This window comes from Triturus cristatus, chromosome 9, assembly GCF_964204655.1.
Source record: "Triturus cristatus chromosome 9, aTriCri1.1, whole genome shotgun sequence".
Taxonomy (NCBI): domain Eukaryota; kingdom Metazoa; phylum Chordata; class Amphibia; order Caudata; family Salamandridae; genus Triturus; species Triturus cristatus.
The window spans coordinates 209,752,313-209,770,780 of record NC_140592.1 but is presented as its reverse complement, the minus strand read 5'-3'; the positions used below and the strand labels follow the sequence as shown (position 1 = coordinate 209,770,780).

The 18,468-nt window shown below is 47.0% G+C and overlaps 1 protein-coding gene across 5 annotated transcripts in view; it reads right to left on the bottom strand.

The window, feature by feature from the left end:
* The window catches only part of CFAP20DC (CFAP20 domain containing), a 1,691,586-nt gene that overhangs the window by 1,111,988 nt on the left and 561,130 nt on the right, over positions 1-18,468 (bottom strand). The window lies entirely within an intron of this gene.

Below are 18,468 nucleotides of genomic sequence, written 5' to 3'. Positions count from 1 at the left end.
CATAGCAGAGGCCCAGAAGACAATGTCTCAGAAGGAAAAGAGTTTTGCTTCTGATGGGGAATCATGTTTTCACACAAAGGTAAATGTCCTGCCATTGGACGGATATGCAAAGGCTGTTGGAAAGAAAACCATTCTGTAATAGTATGCAAAGCAAAAGAGAAACTAAGTGCATCAAGATGAGATGAGAATATGGGTGACAGAAAGTTCCAGAAGCATTCTAGCCATGCCCACAAGGTCAAACAGCAACACTTATTGAGGCAAGTAGAGACCAAACGAAGTCGATTATCATCAAAGTCGTCTTCCAAAGGTTCTTCAGCCTCATTGACATGCGACAGTGAATACGATGGGTGTGCAATTGTGATGTCGAGTGCAGAAAAACATGCACATGTAGGATTGGCTGCTTGCAAAGAAGAACACAAGTCAAAGAAAGATTGCCAGGTGAAGTGATCCAACTCATTTGACCAATGCCCCAAGATCACACTAAAGCTGAATAGCTGATGTACATCTTTTATTATCGACAATGGTGCATCGATCAATATCATGCCTGCAGAAAAATACAATAAACTGTCTCTGATACCACATCTAATGCCATTGATAACAAAGGTAAACACATGTGCTGCTTCTACGCCATTGCAAAATTAAGGGTCAGTTGTAACGACCATGAGGCATAAGAAAATGACAGTGCAAGCACCAATTCATGTTCTCCAAGGTACTTCGTCGAGTGAATGTCTACTCAGTTTGAGCACTGCTGCTGACATGGGACTGATGTCCATCAACTACCACCTCAATGCACATTCTGAAATAGTAAATTAATTCCTGTCGTTATTTCATGGACTAGGGAAACTCAAGACAATGAAAGTGCAAATTCACATTAATGAGGACATTCGTCCTGTTGCTCAGCAACCCAGTTGGATTGCCTTTCATTTATAGGAGACCGTTGAGAAAGAACTAGAATCATCATTAAAGCATTACATCATCGAGCGCTCTACTGGTCTGACGCCATGGGTCTTGCCCACAGTGGTAGTGCAAAAAAAAGGACAGTGGAGGTGCAGTGCACATTTGTGTTGATATGCACAAGGCCAACAAGGCAATTGAGAGAGAAAGACATCCAGGTCCACACATAGCAGACATGATTACACAGCTGAAAAGCTCCAAAGTCTTCTCCCATCTCGATTTGAACAAAGGATACCATCAACTCAAACTGGAAGAGAACTGTAGGTACATTACTACTTTGTCAAGTCATCTTTCCTTCTGTTCCTTACGTTGCCCCTGTGACTCTGGGCCCGTTTGTGCTTTCTGTTAATTTCGTCGTTCCCCCACTGCTCCCGCCGCTGTGTCCCCTGCGTCCCCCCCCCCGACTGCCCATTCGCTGCCCCTGCCTCCCAGCTGCTCCTCTCTCCCACCTCCCCATATATGCTGGCCGCTGCGCGGTGAGGAGAGCGACCCTTGACCCTACCAGGTAGGTCGCCCCCCCTCCGCACAGCACGGCCTGTGTGTCCCTGCCCCAGCTGCCGCTGCAGAGGAAGTTCGAGGCCCTCCACCACCCGCAGGCCACCACCTGCGCCTCATCCCTGGTGGCCAGTGGTAGGCCATAGGTTAGTATCTCCTTCTGTTCATTGTATTGCCTTTATTGTTACTCAGTGTCTGTGACTGCTGTTGTCTGTTTTCCCCCGCTGCCTGTACTTGGTCTGTGCCCGTTTCTTTTCTTCTGTTCCCCTCGCTGTCCCCGTGTGTCTCTGCCCGTTTTGCTTTCTGTTCCTTACGTTGCCCCTGTGACTCTGTGCCCGTCTTGCCTTCTGTTCCTTACGTTGCTCCTGCGACTCTGTGCCCGTTTTTGCTTTCTGTACCTTTCGTCGTTCCCCCACCGCTCCCACCGCTGCGTCCCCGCCCCCCTGACTGCCCATTTGCTGCCCCTGCCTCCCGCCTGGCCGCCCGAAGCGCTCACAAGGACCCTTCTCCTGCCGGAACTGCAGCTTCACCAGCATCCGGCCCGCCAACCCACCTACCAAAGAACCCAACCACATCAGATGCATCCTTCTCAACACCCCCCGCACGCAAACACGCCATGGAACTCTGGGACCTACTGGACTCCAACACCCCAGACGTCGCCTTCCTGACGGAGACCTGGCTGACCCCCGCCTCGGCTCCCGACATCGCCATAGCCACCCTGGAAGGCTATAAGATCACCCGCAGGGACCGCACCAATGGAGTAGGAGGAGGAATCGCCATCGTCCACAGAAACTCTCTCAAAGTCTCAACCAACACCGACGACACCCTCAGCACCACCGAACACCTGCACTTCCAGATCCACACCGATCCCAACACCACCCTCAGAGGAACCCTCATCTACAGACCCCTCGGACCACGAGCACAGTTCAGCGACTCCATCACCGACCTCGTCAGCACACACGCCCTCACCTCCATGGACTACATCCTCCTCGGGGACCTGAACTTCCACCTCGAGAACAACGACACCAACTCCTCCACCCTGATCGCCAACATTGCCAACCTGGGACTCAGACAACTCATCACTACACCCACCCACTCCGCTGGCCACATGCTTGACCCAACCTTCTCCGAAAGCTCCCAAGTCTCCTTCAACCACACCACCGAGTTCCACTGGACCGATCACCGCTGCATCCACTTCACCTTCCGGAAACCCACCACGCACCACCGCACCCAACAGATGCCACGCCGCTGCTGGAGCAAAGTCACCGAGGACCAGCTTACCACAACCCTCGCCCAGAGCCCACCCGCAGATCCGACCGACCCGACACCACCGCTCGCAACCTCAAACAGTGGATCAACGACTGCGCCAACACCATCACCCCGCTCAAGAAGCCCACCAACACCCACACTAGCAAGAAAGCCAGCTGGTTTACAGAAGACCTCCAGGCCTCCAAGCGAACCTGCCGAAAACTCGAAAAAAACTGTATCCGTGAACGAACACCGGAAAGCTACACAGCCCACAAGAACGCCACCCGCAGACAGCACCACCTCATCAGATCCACCAAAAATACCTCCTTCAAAGACCGCCTAGACAACAACGCACACAAGAGCAAAGAACATCGTGAAGGAACTCTCCAACCCTAGCTCCAACACTAACGACATCCCACCTTCACAAGACCTATGCGACTCGCTGGCCACCTTCTTCCATCGCAAGATCGCAGACATCCACGACAGCTTCAACGCCGTCCCCACCCCGGCAACAACTGAGACCCCCGCTCCCACGACCACCATCCGCCTGATCGCCTGGACCAACATCAACGACGACGACACCATCAAGATCATGAACACCGTCCACTCCGGATCCACGTAAGACCCCTGCCCACACCACATCTTCAACAAAGCCAGCAGCACCATCGCACCCCATCTCCGGAAAACCATAAACATCTCACTTGGAGACAGCGACCTTCCTGGAGAGCTGGAAGCACACAGAGATCAACGCCTTACTCAAGAAACCCAAGGCAGACCCCAAGGACCTCAAGAAGTTCCGACCCATCTCCCTGCTCCCGTTCCCGGTCAAGATCATCGAAAAGGCCGTCAACAAACAACTGACCAGCTTCCTCAAGGAGAACAGCATCTTGGACCAGTCCCAGTTCCGCAGCAACCACAGCACCGAAACTGCCCTCATCGCCACCACCGATGACATCAGGACCCTGCTAGACAACGGAGAAACCGCGGCCCTCATCCTCCTGGACCTGTCAGCCACCTTCGACACGGTCTGCCACCGCACACTACGAAAAAGCCTCTACGACGCCGGAATCCAAAAGAAGGCCCTGCACTGGACCTCCTCCTTCCTCTTCGGCAGAACACAGAGCGTCCGCCTCCCCCCCTTCCGCTCCGAAGCCACCGAGATCATCTGCGGCGTACCCCAAGGCTCATCCCTCAGCCCAACGTTGTTCAACGTCTACATGGCACCACTCGCCCACATCGCATTACGGCACGACCTCAACATTATCTCCTACACCGACGACACCCAGCTGATCCTCTCCCTCACCAAGGGCCCCCACACCGCCAAAACCAACCTCCACGAAGGAATGAAGGCCGTCACCGACTGGATGAGGAACACCCGACTGAAGCTGAACTCGGACACGACGGAGGTCCTCATTCTCGGATCCATCCCCTCGGCCTGGGACGACTCCTGGTGGCTGACTGCACTAGGAACACTCCCAACACTCACGACCACGCACGCAACCTAGGGGTCATCCTCCACTCCACCCTCTCCATGACGAAGAAGGTCAACACCGTCTCCTCCTCCTGCTTCAACACCCTCTGCATGCTTCGCAGGGTCTTCAAGTGGATCCCCACCAAAACAAGAAGGACAGTCACCCAGGCCCTCGTCAGCAGTAGACTGGACTAAGGAAACGCACTCTACGCAGGTGCCCCAGCCAAACTCCTGAAACGGCTTCAACGCATCCAGAACGCCTCCGCACGCCTGATCCTCGACATCCCTCGCCACAGCCACATCACACCCCACCTGAGAAACCTGCACTGGCTCCCTGTCAACAAGAGGATAACCTTGAAACTCCTCACCCATGCACACAAGGCACTCCACAACACCGATCCAACATACCTCAACAGCCGACTCAGCCTCTACACCCCCACCAGCCAGCCATGCTCCGCAGACTGCGTCCTCGCCACCGTCCCCCGCATCCGAAGAGTGACCGCCGGCGGCAGATCATTCTCCCACCTCGCTGCCAAGACATGGAACACCCTCCCCATTCGTCTGCGGCAGACCGAAGACCTTCTGACCTTCAGAAGACTCCTCAAGACCTGGCTCTTCGAACAGTAGCAGCTCCCCCGACTAGCGCCTTGAGACCCTCGCGGGTATGTATAGTGTGCTTTACAAATGCCATGATTGATTGATTGATTGATTGATGTTGGTCTGTTCAGATACAAAACACCAGCCCTCAACTCCGAGCCATGCAACAACGACTGCAACCGCGACTCTCCTGGATCAACAGCAGGACCTTGCTCCTGCCGCCACTGCTCCTTCCAGTGTAACTTAAACTCCCCCACTCTTGAACCTGGCCTACCACCACGACAGAACAACTCCACTGCCTGCTGATCAACACCCGATTGCTCTACAAACACTCCATTGAAATATGGGACACCATCACATCCCTCACCCCAGATGTCGACTTCCTCACTAAAACATGGCTCAACCTGTCATCAGCACCTGACATCACCACCACCACACCAAACAGATACAAGATAAGTCACCAGAACTGCACCAACGTACACAGAGTTTGAATAGCCATAATCCACAAAGAATCCTTCAACTGCACAGCCACAACCGACAGTATTCCTATTCCTATCATTCCTATCATGGAATACCTCCATTTTCAAATTAACACAGACAGCAAAACAACAGTCAGGGTCACCCTTGCCTACAGACCCTCAGGACCCCACCCTGCCTTCTGTAAGGGCCATCTACGACTTTATCGCGACTCTGGCCATCAACTCAAAAGACTTCTTCCTTGGGGACCTAAACATTCGACTGGATGACCCCAATGACACTAACACAACCAACCACCTTGAGAGCATGGGCATTCTCGACCTCTCTTAACTAGTCACCACCCCGACGCACATTGCCGAACACACACTGGACCCCATATTCTCCGCCAGTGACAGACACACCTCCAAAATCACCTTGTACGACCACTGGATCATCAACTTCTACATCACAGCCACCTCTATCATCCCCATCAACCTGTCCAGCATCCCCCACAAAATCTGGAGCAAAGTAATTGAAAACCTTTGGATCAACACCCTAAAGCCCCTCCCCACCAGACGCCATCTCTGACCTTCAGGTGGCCGTCGATAGCTTCAACTCATGGATCACCGAATGCGCCAACATAGTCACTCCCCTTAAGCCCCTCCAGCCCACCAAACCAGGCAGACCCCCAAACACGTCAGCTGGTACACCCCAGATCTCAAATCCTCAAAGTGCCTCTGCAAACATCTTGAAAGGATCGGCGCACCAGCACAGCACCCACTGACTGAACTAACTTCAAACTAGCCCTCAACAGATACCACCAACTCCTGAAAAATGCCAAGAAAAAGACCCTGACCACACGCCTCAAAGTTAACTCCTACAACAGCAAGGACCTATTCTGCATCATCAAAGATGTTCTCCAAACCTACAGCTACCGAGAACACAGTCACCCCCTCAAAGGACTTAGGGGATATCCTCACAGACTTCTTCTACAACCAAACTTCCACCATCTACGAACACACCAACCTTCCGCAGCAGATCTCAACAGGCTACTCAACCTCACCGACTCCAATAGAAGCACAATAACTATGTAGGAACCACTCTCTACCACCACCGCCATCATGAACACCCTCCAATCAGGATCACACAGAGATCCCTTCCCCACCACATGTTCAACCTGGGCAAGAGTACCATCAGCGAGGAACTCACCACAATGCTCAACTCATCCATCACCTCTGCCTCCTTCCTAGAGGGATGGAAACACACAGAAATCAAAAATCTCTTCAAAAAACCAACCACAGAACCCAAAGAACTGAAAAACTACAGGCCAATCTCCTTGTTTCCTTTCCCAGCAAAGTTCTGGAGAAAGCAATAAACCTACAACTCACCAACCACCTAAAAAGAACAACCTCCAGGACCCTTCCCAATCTGGATTCTGTGCAAATCACAGTACAGAAACCGCCCTCATCGCGGCCACCGATGACATCAGGGCTCTCCTAAACAGAGGGGAGAGACCACCGCCCTGATAGTCCTTGATCACTCTGTAGCCTTCGACACAAGTATCCCACTACACCCTCCTACATGGACTCAAACAGATGGGGATCCAAGGTAAAGCCTTCAAGTGGGTGTCATCCTTCCTCACCGGAAGAACCAAGAGTGTCCGCATCCCACCCTACAACTTGGGCCCAAAAGAACAACATCTGCAGCAATCCCCAAGAGTCCTCTCTGAGCCCAACCCTGTTCAACACGGACATGGCAGCTCTGGCCACCCTGGTCAGTTCCTACATCATGAACATCATCTGCTACGTGGATGAAACTCAGCTCATCCTCTTCCTATCTTCAGACCCCACTAACACCAAATCCGACTTCCACAGGTGCATGACCAGCATTGCCAGCTGGATGCAGAACAGGTGCATCAAACTCAACACCGAAGCAACACCTCCCCATGGGACGACCTCTTGTGGCCAACTGAACTTGGCCCCTCACCCACACCCACAGAACAAGCAAGGAACCTCAGCATCATACTCGACAACATGCTCACTATGAAGAAACAGATAGACACTGTCTCGTCTTCCTGCTTCCTCACCCTACGCATGCTCAGAAAGATCTTCAAGTGGCTCCCCATCAGCACCAGATGCACTCTCTCCCAGGCCCTCATCACCAGCCACCTGGACAACGGCAACTCCCTATATTTAGGGATCACCTCACAACTACTAAACAAACTCCAGACCATCCAGAACGCAGCAGCCAAGCTCATACTTGACCTTCTGATGTGGACCCTCATCACCAGTCACCTCAAGTCTGCACTGGCTTCCCAACAACAAACGGTGCCAAAACAAAAAGCTTACCTACACCTACAAGGCCCCGCTCAACAAGGGACCAGCCTACTTCAATCATAGAGTAAATTTCCACCAACCCGCCAGACAACTATGCTCCGCTTCCCTCTCCTAGCCCACACGCCCGCATCCATAGAAGAAGAAGTGGAGACCGTGCTTCAACGCATCCAGAACGCCTTCTTCCACCTGGCCACAAAATACTGTAACGGCCTCCCCATCCACCTTAGAACTGCCTTCACCCTTCAGGATTCCATGAAAGGCCTAAAAATCTGGTTATTTGACAAAAGTCCCTCAGCAGCAGCAACCCCCCAGCGCCAGGGTACCCTCCCGGGTCATAAGCAGCAGTATACATATCCAGTTTGATTGATAGAGTTTTGGTGTGTCGTCAGCTGCAGAAAACTTTCAGGATGTAATTCGTAGAGTAATTCAACCTGTCACACATGCTTTTAACTACAGTGATGATATATTAGGGCATGGGGCCGCACAAAAGAAACATGACAAAGCTCTGAGGCAAGTATGTCAATTGCTCACCGAGGCAGGTCTCACGTTAAAAGCAGAAAGGTTTGAGTTTCATAAAACCAAACTCAAATTCTTTGAGCATATTTTCTCTGAAGAGGGGATGACTTCAGACCCTGAAAAAGTGCAAGTATTGTCACCCACCAGTCCCCCGCAAGAGGTAACCATGGTGCGATTCTTCTATTGCTCTAGATACATCTGTGATTCTGCCATGGTGAGTGCCCCATGAAGAGAGTTGATGAATAAGATTGTTCCCTTACATTGTTCCGCTGAATATGATCGAAACTTCAGGAAAATAAACATGAAATTGAAAATACAACTAAAATGGCTTACTTTGATCCAAAGTTACATACTGAGATTGTTGTACATGCAAGTCTGATGGGGTTGGGACCAATCCTTACTCAACACAATGGGCATCCAAATGCTCAGAGACACTTTATGGCCTATGCCAGCCAGAACCCTACCTTAGAGTGAACATGCCTACTCTCTTCCAGAAAAAGAGAGCCTGGCCGTAGTATAGGCTTGTGAACATTTTCATGCGTTTCTGAAAGGGAAGCATTTCACCCTTACCACTGACCACCATTTTCAGAAATCTGAAAGCCAAGATGCCCCCTTGAATCGAGAGGTGGGGGTTGAGATTGCGACAGTATGATTACACTATTGTGCATTAGCTGGGGAAAGATCAAAACCCTGCAGACTACTTCTCATGAGTGCTGTTACAGTCTCACAGTGCAACTTCTAAAGCAGCTGAAGCATGCATTAATTTCATTGTAAAGTCCAGCACCCCTGTAGCTCCATCCACTAAGCAGGTCCTTGCTGCTACCAATACAGACCAAGACATGCTCACATTCAAGGACATAATTGCAGCACAATCATGGAGAAAACATACTCAACCTCTCACAGATGAAGGTGAATATCAAAAATATGCAGGAGGAACTCTTTCACTCAAGAATATATCTTACTAAGAGATTTGAGAAGTGTTATACCTGAGATCTTGCGACAACAAGCTATTGAACTGGCACACAAAGGGCATCAAAGGCATTGTAGCCACCAAAAGAGGCCGCAGAGACCAAGTGTGGTTTCCTCACCTTGACGAACGAGTCGAGAAGGAACTAAAAGCATTTCGCCTGTAAAACTACTTGTCTCTCAAGACAACACAGCATCTGCTAAATATATCCGATCTTCCTAAACAAGTGTGGGAGAAAACTGCAGTTGGTTTCTTTGGACCTGTAAACAATGACCATCATCTCACGGTAGTTATTGATGAGTACTCACATTTTCCCTTAGTGGAAGATTTATCATCGACCACACATGACAAAGTCTTCGAGAAGCTGGATGATATTTTTGCAGTGTGGGGTGTTCCCCCCATCCTTTAATCTGTCAATGGTCAGAGAGTTTAAGGAGTTTATTAGTTGTTTGAATGCCAACACCAGAAAAGCATGCCTCTCTGGCCACAGGCAAATGGCGCTGTTGAACAATTTATGGGCTCCCCGAAGAAAGTGGTTCAGTGTGCTGCACTTGAAGGAATCGATCTCAAGTCAGCTTTGACTCCAGACCTTCGAGCCAATCAGTTGACTCCCCATTCTGCAACAGGTGAAAGCCTTGCAACCTTGCTAGTGTTTGGGAGAGCTAATGGATCAAAACTACAACAATGGACCACGAGTCAAGTACTAGACACCGATCAGATTCATTTCACTGACACTTTTTGCAAAAGATGGATGAAGACCTATCAAGATAAGCGCAGATGCACTAGGGACACAGTTTTCTAAGAAGGAGACCAAGTGATAGTCAAGTAAAAATGGAAATGCAAGCTCCATTTGATGCTGATTCATTGAGAGTTGTGACAAGTAAAGGACATATGGTGACCGCTCAATGTCCCGGAAAGTCCATTACAAGAAACTTGTACCATTTCAAACATCTGCCTTGATGTTCGTGGGCTCCAGACTCCATGAGTGGAACAAGTCCACCTGAGTGCCCAAGTCAAGCACCTGAATCTACAGCTACAATGTCAGATGACAGTGCAACGTGATCTGGAAGATTGGTGTGAACAACTCATTGAGGATCTCTAATGTATATATGTTGTTAGTATTTTCATTTACCAAAGGAGGAGATGTAGTGTTGTGTGGTCATGTGCCGTAGGACCCTTGTGGTGCTAGGTAGACTCCTTACAAAGCTATATAATCTGTTGGGAGGTATTAGGGTGAGTCTGGGTGTGGTCAATAAAGTCTATGACGTGGTACGGTCAGTTAACTGTTGCATGCCAAAGAATAAAGACATGTATTACAGAGCTCCATGTGTGGCATAGTCATTTACGTGCTCCGGAGGTGGGGTGGAAGCTACAATAAGCACCTTCCATTGTAGTCTGGGTTGTTTGTCCACCCATTCCAACTTTATCCACTGAATGTTAATCTTTTTTAAAAAGTAGTGCAGGAGGGCGATGGGGATATTATAAAATGATAAAGACATTTTAGCAATAACACCATTTTCATTAAAGCTATTCTATCTGCCAAAGACAATGGTAGCCTGGTCCATCCATGAACTTGGTCCTCCAGCTGTGAAATTGTTGTACCAAAATTATTTTTTAACACCAGGTCAGGGTCCTCATATATCCAGATTCCCAGATACTTGACAGGTTCTTCGCTCCATTGTACTGGGAACTATAGTTCGCAGGGCTTGGTGAACGGAGTTTGCTTGAATATTGTGGACTTTTCCCAGTGAATACTCAATCCCAAGTATTGTCCAAATGTTATGTATTCACGTATGATCGGCGACAGGTGGATAGCTGGGATTTCACATTAAGAACCATGTCGTCAGCATACATCAATATTGCCGATGGTCTGAGAGTGAAATTTAGAGCCGAGGTGGAGTACCACTGACGAATTAAGTGTTCCTCTATGTGTGCTTATTAGGACAGAGGTGTGTCCAATATTGGCACGCAGGCGATGGGGTTGGTGTATAATAACTTCATCCAGTTAGTGAAATTAGTAGGCAATCCCATTCTAAGCAGTATTGTGTACTTATATGCCCATTGTAAGGAGTTGAATGCCTTAGCGGTGTCCAACAGTGCAGCCTCTGGGGCCACGTCGGGTTTAGCTGATGCAGAAGTGCAAAGATCGTGCACATGTTATGTGTCATATTGCGTATTGGTACAAACCCAGACTGGTCTGGCAGCCCCAGGTTAAGGAGAAGAGGATGCAAGTGATTGGCAATTATTTTTGCTAGTATCTTTACGTCTGTGTTGATAAGAGATAGTGACCTATGTGAGTTGCAGCAGTCTGATGCCTTGTTTGTCTCCTAGAGGGCAATAATAAGTGCCTCTCTGAGTGTTGGGGGTATGTTTGTTTGTTGTAGACCTTGTCACTCAGGGCAAGCAGGTGTGGTGCAAGTATGGCAGTGAATTCTTTGTAGAACTCGCCTGTTATGCCATCTGTACCAAGGATCTTACCATTCAAGAAAGCAGTTATGGCTTCCTTAATCTAGTCTATTGTAATGGGCTGGGACAAAAATTCTCTTTGCCATTCGAAAGCCATGCCAAGGCAATATTCTCCAGATAGTCTGTTATCTCACTGCTGGTCATGGTGCAGCGGCTCAGTAATACAGTCAGTAAAGTCCCTCAGTATAGAGGCATTTTCATAATAGTCTGCACCACTTGTAGATGTTGTTATGAGAACATGTGCGTGAACCCAGGGAGTTTTTAGTTTGTGAGCTATGGTCCTTACAGGTCGGCCATCATTTACTTATGCTCGTGCCACCGCTCTTCTTGTCATGTATAACTTGTTTGGCCAAGTCATTATACTTTGTGACTTGTTCCCGGATTGCTGTTAGGACACTAAGATCAGGCATGATTCGTATGGACGCTTTAGTGTTTGGATTTTCTGTTCTAAAGTGCACAATCATTTCTTCAACGCTTTTAGAATGCCCACCTTATTGCCAATGCATAGGCCCCTGACAGTGGCTTTAAATGCCTCCCACAATGTGCCCACACTGTCCACCAAACCCAAGTTATCTTCAAAGTATGTAACAATACTGGACCGGAGCTCCTCAGCGGGAAGTTTTAACTCAAGACAGATTGATGCATGGTCCGTTAAGGTCTTGGGTAAGTGAGTAATAACTTATTTGCAGGCACTGACGTCCAGGGTTGCCAACCAATAATCAAGTCAAGATCCATGCATGGAGGAAATGAACGTGCCCTCCTGCCGAGTAGGGTTTTTAAGTCTCCAAAGATCAACCATCCCGTGGTCATCCACGCAGGCCCTGATGACTGAACAAGATTGTTTGTCATACCAGTCTGTGGTCGCCGATCTGTCTAATGATGGGTCTAGATATGTGTTAAGGCCCCTTCCAAATAGTATTTATTTCATTGACATTGTGAGGAGTTTATTCCAGACTGTACAACTCTGGATCATCCGTATTTGATTTATAAGCAAAAAGGAGGGAGGTAGAGGCTAGGTTTATCCTCCTTACTGATATGCAACACACAAAATTGAATACTTCGAAGAGAACCTACCCAAGGGAATTACTTCACCTAGTCTACATCAATAAGTGCTCCTGCGTAATCGCTATGTCGCAGCACGCCTCAATCCATAGAGGATTGGGATGAACCCCAATGATGAAGCATGCCACCTAGGGGTAAACCTGGGGGGTCTCTAGAAAAAACGTATTTTTTCTGATAAGCGACTACAGTGGATTCTCGCTATATCCTATCACTATTCCCTTGGGCAGGTTCATCCGTATTTGGGCCATACTTGTTAACTAAGGTGAAGTAAGTACTGTACAGTGTGCCCTGTAAATCACATATCGCCCCTGGTCATCGGAGTGTGTGTGTGCACATGATCTGAAAGGGGATGTCCTTCTTGATTAGAATTAGGACACCCTGAAAATATGAAGAATAGGATGATGCATACCTATGCAAGGCACATCTGGTGCCTATTTTGTTTTTGCAGGTGCGCATTAATATGTCTCCTACAAAAGAGCAATAACTATAGTGTTGCGATCCAGATTGGCTAGCACTTGGTGAGTTTTCAGAGGGTAATTGAATCCCCTCATGATACAGGATAATAACGTTACTGCTTCTAGCTGTATCGTTCATCATTTTCCAGTACAGCTCGATATGTAAGTGAGTGTGTCTGCGGTGCAACTTCTATGTGCGGTATAGTGTGGTTGATGCAAAATTATATTTCAATAAAATAATCGTTTTCCTTCCCACCCTCCTCCCTCATCAGCAACCCAATCATGCCAACATTGTTTCCATTTTCCCAAGAAAACACAGCAAAAGGGTATAGGGAGTTTGGATCAAGTTGAACTCTCAGTTCTCTAACATCAGTCATTGAGAGGGGTATTCCACAGAAGGTAAATAGAGTTTGAGTGAATACCTCCTATCTTGTGGAAGCAGACCAGGGAGTGTAGATGATAATCTAGCCGTGCTCTCATAGCGACAGTTTTAGCTGGTGGCGTAGGGTGCAACTGTGTTATCGTAAGTAAAGACATTTGCAATGTCTAGGCACAGTGTCCTAATTCAGCCTCTTAATGTAGAGATCCTCAGTAGTGGGCTTCAGCCAGGGGCCTACTTTTTCCATTGTGGAATTCCATGTGCCATTACGTTGTTTAGAGAGTGATTTTAAATATATTGATGCCCCCTGGGGTGTTGTGAATATCTTCTGTTGGCTGAGGTGGTCAATGCTAAATCTTGCCATGTACTGTATGGCCTAAGGGATTCTTTTTACAGTTGTCGTTTGAAGGGAAGGTATTGCATGCCCCCTGCACCACCACTGTGAGGTTAGGAAAAAAAGCAACATTGTTCTCTTGGTAGTCGGGGTCTTTCATTTCCCTGGCAAGCCTGAGCACCGTATCTTGACCCTGTAATTCAGGAGTTTCGTTATTATAGTGCACAGAAGGGCCCCCGGTGGCAGACTCCCATCAGAGACCAACATACCCACTTCACCAAAAGCAGGCGGCAGAGGCTATGCACACCAAAGAAGGATGTCAGCATTGTTTCGACATACAGTTCTATCCTGCCAGTGTTTGTGGACTCTGGAATCCCTGTGATGCAAGATCCTCATTTTTGACGTGGATCACTGCTTAGACTTTTTCCATGTTTAGGCATTTAGTGGAGACTTGTTTCCGGTGGCCTTTGGCGTTGGAAACGCACTGCTCCGCTGCAGTGATGCAAGTGGTTTCTTTATCAATCTTGCTGAGAGGTTATCAATGAGAAGATTCAGTGTGTCTATTTTGCCATCTATTGAGGCCAGGCTTTGTTGCATGGCTTGCAGCATTGTTGCTAGAGCTTTGTTGTTGACAGCCTGGGTGGTGAGCTATGGGTTCACAGTATCCTCTATGGCGCTATCTTCTAGAGTCTTGTTGGTGCATCTGGCCTCAAACTTTAGGCCGGTCTGGTTGCGTTTAGTTTTATCCACTTATGGATCTAGCACAGGGAATTGTCTGCAAGGTATTCACATAGACGGGAGCGTGCAGCAGGCACAAAGTTTTGTGATTGCTTTTTCTCCATTGGTGGATAGGGTGACACAATCAAGCCCAGCAACTCCTGTGCGTAAATGGCATGCTAAATAATGGGGTATCTATCTCCAAGGTGGCGCCCCAAAACCCAGCCCAGTCTGGGGGCCCGATAACGTCCCCGCCGCCTCATTGGTTAGGGGCACAAGACATCGTCAAGCCTTCTCCACACTGAATGGACAATGCTGCAATATGGGCATAGGGGCAGGCTGCAGCAGCATCCACCAGATGATAGGGCCCAAGTTCAAGACCCGCTTAGGCAGGTCTCTCTCCCAGGGCTGTGGCCCGTGATCAGTCCAGCCCAGGCCATCTCTTCACTCCGTTTGTGTTGCAGAGCGGGGCAGTGCAGTCCGACAGCCACCAAGGCCCGGCCGTGCCGTAGGCACCTTCTCCCAGAGGTCTCTACACTCACCAAAGGTGCGGCACCCACAGAGTCAGAGCAGTGGCCTCATGCAGATTGCCAGGGATGGTTGCTCCAAGTTTGGTTTCCCACAGTTTTCGGTGAAAATTGGCTTGTTCTGGTTCTGCCCGTTGCTGTATTTTAAATCTCCTTCTTTTCTGGATCTTGTGTTGCCGGATGGCAGGATATTTTTCAGATAAGAATCCCCGGCCAGCAGAGCGGCCCTAAAGTGCAACCATCTTGCCATAGGCTCTCTAGCATCTCCCTGTCTTTACCATGCAGAGGACTTTTCCGGCACATCACACACGATCAAGTCAATAATATTCTTTGACTTACATTTGGTGTGGATACTTTGTTTCCACATATTTGTGAGGCCTAAATCAATGCTATTTGTATGTGATGTGAAAGGAAATACAGAACATGGACCACATGGGTAGTGTCCCTTCACCTGTGGTGTTCTCATCTTGGTGATTGTGTTTTTTAAGTCAAGCAGTATATCTATGAGCTGGTATTGCACTTAAATGAGAATATGGGTTTCTCCAAATTTAATTTATTGGCTTTCAGTATGCGCCAATGTCTGCTTGCAATTTTCTTGACTTTGTTAGAGTTATTAATGAAAGTGCTTACACAAATCAATTGTTTTCAGAATTCCTTGTGTTTACCTGTGAGCAAATTCTCTTTGTGATTGATAGCCGTCTTGGATAATGTTTAGCAGTTGGTTTCTCTGGTAGTTTCTCTGGCTGAATTTTGTAATCTGGTAAGTCAGAGCAATTCCACCTTAAGAAATTGCCACACATTTTCCCAAAGGGCGCAGGAGGGACAAGCAATGACAACTGGACTGCAAACTCTACAATGATTGTGGAAGAGCAAGAACTTCATTGGTTTCATAACTTATAATGCTCTGAAAGACTCAGTTTTCCCCCTTCCACGTAAATTGATTCCGTTCATCTGTCTATGTGTCATCACATTCGTGTACATACTTGAAACTACTAAGATGCTCTGAGTCTGAAGTTCGGTGTACTTTACCAAACAGCCATGTTAGATGATGCTCCTTGATTCTTGACTAGGGTAATACGTGCCTACGAATATGTCTTAACTTGTTTACTGGTTTTGAAAAATTAGGGTCTTCTTATGAGATAATACCCCTCAGTAGTGTACAGTGGAACTATGTGATTTCAATATTGAGCTATGACTAGGCCCACACACGTTTTATGGTACGTGACATATACCATCTCATCCACCTTGTTTTCAATCATTTATTATTTTTACAGATGATTGTTGACAGATGCATTAGTTCAACTGATCTGAGAAAATGAAGAATAATCAGAGAATGCATTGATGTGTTGAATAAAAGCACAGGTTTGACAACCTAGAAAGCCAATGCTAATTCGAACCTATGTCAAAATGCCCCCCAAAAAATCATAAGAAGTGTTAATACCTAGCTGCACCAGAGACTTGCTGTGGGAAAGTGAGGTGAGCACAAACTAACAAAATACCAGCATTCCTACCTCCCAAATCAGTTGTGATCAATGTACATTACTGGCTTTCACTTTTTGTGTGAGATTATTCATCACTAAAGCTGTGTGATCTTTGTTTCTTTATAATAAAATTGGGAACTTTTGATACACTAATGTGTTACATGAATGTGCTACTTACTGAAGAGTATTTTTTAACATACAGGTCATCTTAACATAAGACTGAAGTGCCTGGTGCCAACTCTTCATCTGAAGATGAGCACCAAAAAAAGATAAAATGTCAAAACTTACTTTACTCGGTTGTATATATTAACCATAAAAGTACAATTAAAACAGATAACAACAAATTCATCAACAATTATAAAGTGCATGCAAAAAACTGGATACCTGTTAATAAAATCCAAGCATAATAAAACAACAAAAAATTAGCTCAGTGTTTTCTTTAAATTTATAGCACACTGCATAAATTTCACCACAACCCAACATATGTACATTGTTGACATAGATATAGACCATAGCTTCCTTACATTGCCTAAGATTAGCATTTTTCAGAATAGGCAGCAGAAAGCATCATCAAAAAATACATAAAATGTGCAAAAAAACTAAGTACAGTGTCGTCTGAGTGGATTGATGATCACAAGGACAAGGTGGTCGAATCTCATGATATAAAATCGGAGTGGAAAAAGCCACAATAAAGTGCACAGTGTGAAATCTGAGGCGTGTTAACTAATACCTGTGATATCTGATTGAAACTCAAACAAGATGTGAGTCTGTCAATGGGCTAGTAGTATGCAGGTTATAATTGCTCACATAAACCTTCCTAGTTTCCTTACACAATCTCAAAGATCGACAAAAATCCAGAAATTTCTCTTTTAAAACATGCTTAAAAGAAGCGGGCAAACCAGTAGGGTTTTCAAACAAATCCGGGATGCCTAGGCTGCGACTTAATTCCTCAATGTATATCAGCCAAGGTTTGTTTGTTTTTTGCCAAATCCAGGCATACACATTCTTTCAATACTTTAAGCGTAAAACTGTTTTGAGGATTAGACCAAATTACAAACCACAATGATGCAGGGCAAAGTCGGATGATATCGTTTATGCAGTACGGCCCTAATTCGGTGTGACATAGATAAGTAGAAGTACAGTGAATGTCCGACAGCAAACACATCTCAAGAATGTATTTTTTATTTCTGTATCCAATCGTACTTACACAGATCCCATACCCCAGCACCATGCATGGTGATAGAAAGACTCTTTGATTTATACACCGTAATAAGTTCTCTGATAGGTTTGTTGCACAACTTTAAAGGAAATTTATAGAGCGCCTCTTATGCTGCTCCCAAACATGGCATCCCTAATGCGGCCTAAAAAAGACAAGCCAAAAGAGTCGTGAAAAAGAACACCATGATAAGAGAAGGTTGAAACAGTACAAATCTTGATATTATTGACAATACATGTCTTGTTCTTGAATTTCTAAGGCCTAATGGAGTTGGTAAATCCAATTAGGGAAATCTGCAATCTCTCTTTAGTAACCTCCTCCTTTCCATCAAAATGGAAGAAGGCATTTATTAAACCTCTGGCCAAGAAACCTTCAGCAGATTGCGCTGACTTACAAAACTATAGACCCATTTCTCTTCTTCCCGACTGCTCAAAATAAAAGAGACCCTGGTCAACCGACAACTTTCAGACTATCTGGAACAGTACAATCTTCTGGACTCTTCACAGTCTGGCTTCCGTGCTGGATACAGCACGGAGTCTGCCTTAACAGAGGTAACAGATACAATCAGGCTGCTGCTAGACTAAGGGACCCCTACAATGTTGGTCCTCTTAGATCTGTCAGCAGCCTTTGACACCATCTCTCACAGAATCTTATTAGATAAACTGTGAGAGATTGGTGTCACAGGGACGGCATCAGAGTGGCTGCAGAGTTCCCTATTGGATAGATCTCAATGTGTACAACTTGACACCCTTGTTTCCCAGACTACAACTGTGGACAAGGGTGTACCTCAA